The 4132-nt window shown below is 36.1% G+C and overlaps 1 protein-coding gene across 2 annotated transcripts in view; it reads left to right on the top strand.

Moving 5' to 3' along the window:
• The first annotated feature begins 3423 nt into the window (after nucleotides 1-3423).
• The window catches only part of telo2 (TEL2, telomere maintenance 2, homolog (S. cerevisiae)), a 12138-nt gene continuing 11429 nt past the window's right edge, over nucleotides 3424-4132 (top strand). For both annotated transcript variants that reach the window (XM_053620718.1, XM_053620799.1), the window contains exon 1: nucleotides 3424-3578. The gene's annotated coding sequence lies outside the window, so the exon portion shown is untranslated. The remainder of the gene's footprint in view (nucleotides 3579-4132) is intronic.

Here is a 4132-nt window from a genome sequence, read left to right as displayed (position 1 = left end):
AGACTCTCAATCCTCCACAGATCCTTTTAGTAGTCTGGACAGTTTGGACATTTATGTGGATGTTCTCAAGTTTAAACATGTTTTTACACACACACACACACACACACGTCTTTAATACATCAGAACCTGAGTGCATTGAGGAACTTTATCAAGTCGGAAGTGGAAAAACCTGAAGTAGAAGGGTTAGTGTAATCCAGAACAGACAGAGATGTACAATCATGAACGTTTCCTGATGTATCTATACTACGTATGATCTCATTATTGCTGTAAAGTGATCTGTGCTGTGGTTTTGTCGTCGCTGTGTGAATGTAAATGACCTCTACTCAGTTTGCTCCCTTCGCAGAATTACGAGCGAATGAGGTAAAGAGGAACAGAAACTCTTTCTCTTTATCCACAGAGGACGTGCACTTCGGCAGAGCTGAGTGTTCTCGCTGTTCTGTGGAAGTGGAAAAACAGACAGCGAGAGAGAGAGAAAAAAAAGCCAGAAACGGAGAGAAGAAAAACCATAAAACAGACCGTGAAGCCAGCAGGACCTGTGTGGATTCATATATCAGTGACAGAACAGGAAAGAGGAGACGCAGCATCTGCCAAAACCTCTCTCAGAGGAGCTGATGTGGTCTTTTTTAATCTAATCTCACCTCCACGTTTCCTTTTACTCCTGTTACAGGCAGCGAGATTATTTTACGCACTCTGTGTAAAGCTAAAAACATCTGGTGAGGAGCGCAGCCTCGGTGTTACAGCTTTATTCGGAAAAGATGATGAGTGACGTGTTTCGTGTTTCACAGTTCACGTTTTTTTTTTTTCTAATCTCTTCACACAAAATACAATGGAAAACAAAAGATATCAACGACTCATTCTCCCAAAAGTATAATATTCCACGTCGTTTATCGTCCGTAGTGTTCTGTGGTCCTTGAGCTCTTAAAGAAGAAAATGTTCTTGTTAGAAGTTAACATTTTCATGAACGAGGGCGTGTTCGTGGTGTCGTGATGCTTGCTCAGCATATTGGAATTGAAATTCTCATGAACCTTCTCCAAAATCTCCAAAACCTTTTGCAGATGTGAGTCAGGAACAGCGCGATACAATGCACTCGCTGACCACTTTATTAGGAACACCTGTACCCGTACTCATTCATGCAGTTATCCCATCGGCCAATCGTGCGGCAGCAGCAGTGCGGTGTACGCGATCAAGAGCTTCACGTAATGTTTACGTCGAACATCAGAACTTTGATGACGGTATTTCAGAAACTGGTGATCTCCTGATGGTGTGAAAAACAAACAACATCCAGATGGTCTGTGGATAGAAACGCCTTGCTGATCAGAGAGAATGACCAGACCTGTTTGAGCTGACAGGAAAGATACAGTAACTCAAATAAGCCCTCTCTATACCCGTGGTGAGGGGTTGTCCGTTTTCAGCATTGAATTTATGTGTGATGTCGCACTCCACGGTAGTGTTTAATGACTCAAATGAAAGTAGACACTCACGGTTTTGAGGAATTTGGAGGGTTTAGTTTTTTTTTTTTACCTAACCTACTCTGTTTAAATGTTATAATTTTATTGTTGCAGTTGTTTACAGTGTTTTACTATCAAAAAAGCTTTAGCTGTCGTGTCCGTTTTATCTCCGTACCTCTATTATTGTGGAGAGGTGTGAATTGTTTGTCCAGCAGGGCGCTCACACCTGTCCCGTATCCCATCCCCCTGCTCAACAGCAGCTAAACACAGAATCATGATACTTTACACACAGAAACCCAACCATGTCCTGACTAATCTTATAACAGACCAGTGGCGATAAAATAAGTCATTTGTTTATATTGATTGAAAATATCTGATAAGAGGATCGTACTGGTAGAAATGGTTAAGGGTTCTGTATTTTTCCCCCTTGAAGTTTCGATGCAGAACCCTACACCAAAGTGTTCTCCTTTCTGAAAAGGTTCCAAGTAGAACCACTTTTTGCCGTAATTAAGGAATTTAATATCATGAGACATTATGAAATAAATCGCTCTCAGAGGATGGGATGGCCGGGAAACTGAAGCTGCTGGAAGCTCTCCTGGCAAAAGCAACGTTTCATCAGAGGCTCATATTCATTATTTAATTAATTCATTCATTCATTATTTAATTATTAAATTTAGTGGTGTTCTGTACATATTTACATTTAAAAAAACCCTGACGTAGAACCTGCCTGCGGTTTAACATTTAGTTAAACTGTCTTGTTACAAGACATCGTGTTCTTTAAGGGTGGATAATTAAGGGTTCTTAGTGTGCTATACAAAGAAGCACACTGTTGTATGAAAAACCTTTCAGGGTTCCCTCAGACGGACAACTGAAGAACTGTTAAGCGTTCTGAATTGTAGATTGTATGTATTTTGGCTCTTATATTAGATAGATATATTTATGTATCTGAAACTCATTTGGGGAAGTGTTAAAGGTGTAAAGTTTGTCTACAACAAAATGTCATCCTATCACAAAGAGCACAAAGTAATTATTTAATGGATCCTTAAGGAATGCTTACACATTGCTTGTGTTTATTAACTGAGCAAGTGTGCGTTACAGTCTCCAAATTATTGCTCATCTGAATAGCTAGAACCTGACAGGAGTTTAACATCTTTATACTTGGTACACTTATACTTGGGGGGTTCTTCAGGGGTTCTTTTAGTTCCTGTCAGGGATTTAACATTTAGTTATCTTTATACTTGGTACACTTATACTTGGGGGGTTCTTCAGGGGTTCTTTTAGTTCCTGTCAGGGATTTAACATTTAGTTATCTTTATACTTGGTACACTTATACTTGGGGGGTTCTTCGGGGGTTCTTTAAGTTCCTGTCAGGAATTTAACGTTTAATTATCTTTATACTTGGTACACTTATACTTGGGAGGGTTCTTCAGGGGTTCTCTAAGTTCCTGTCAGGAATTTAACATTTAATTATCTTTATACTTGGTACACTTATACTTGGGGGGTTCTTCGGGGGTTCTTTAAGTTCCTGACAGGAATTTAGCATTTAGCTAAACTGTGTTGTTACTTCACAGCTTGTTTAAAGGATAATTAGTTCGTTGGATAATTATTGTTAGCCGCTTATACATGTTTCTGTTTGAAACTCTTTCTGATTTTGACCTGTAACCAGTTTTTAATAATAAAACAAATAAAAGAAATAAAAATAAAAATATAAAACTACAAAACGTCAAACGTGATTTTTTTTAAAATAAAATGCTGCCATCTCGTGGTGATATGAGGTATTTTACCCATGTGCAGTAGCGTATCTGAATAAATTATTCACAATAATCGATATATTAGTGTACGAAAATACATTTTTATTTGAATTTTCTAAGATACACTTTTAAATGTTTACGGTAACTGTAGTGTTTTAATTTATACTGAGCAGCAGGACACTAAGCGGAACCTTTGCTATATTCTTCATGTATCCACACGGACGGTTTTACTGTTCGGACCTGAACAACATGGCGGATTTTGGTGTCTATTTTGAGACTTGTTCGGAGGATTTTATTTACTTTAATATCCGATCAAAGGAAGTAAGCTGCGCATAAACGCAGTAGCTTTTATGTTCGGAGTTTAAGGGTTTTTTTTAAGGTGGGTAAAATATACTGATACATACATATATATATATATGTATGTATGTGTGTGTATATAAACTATATTATTAAACTATTACTATTAAGTAGTGCACTTAACTAGGGAGTCATCCGTTTATAGTGTTGTGTTCTATAATTGTTGTAAAATGTTATATAATACGTGTATATTGCGTTCAGTGTTTTAATTCCGCGCCTTTTATGTCTATTTATATAAAAATAATAAAATAAAAATAAGACGAAAATAATAAAAGAAAAAATGGTATACATCATATACCTATTTACCCAATTAGCTGTACCTACATTTTATATTATTATTATTATTATTACCACTATCATTATTATTATTATTATTATTATTATTATTATTATTATTATTGGTTTGCTCATAATCAAAGTACCTACGTTTAAAATACTATTGCCTCATTTTCATTTTTTTCTTATTATTTTTAGCTAAACTATATTTAATTTTTAAACAAGTAAATCATTTTGGAGTGTATTTTGAATGTTAAAAAAAAACTAAAATAAAAAATTAATTGACGGTATTTTGATTTC

The sequence above is a fragment of the Ictalurus furcatus genome, chromosome 1, assembly GCF_023375685.1.
Source record: "Ictalurus furcatus strain D&B chromosome 1, Billie_1.0, whole genome shotgun sequence".
NCBI classification, from domain to species: Eukaryota; Metazoa; Chordata; class Actinopteri; order Siluriformes; family Ictaluridae; genus Ictalurus; species Ictalurus furcatus.
Note: the sequence above shows the minus strand (reverse complement) of the source record. Positions and strands in the feature narration are given on the sequence as shown.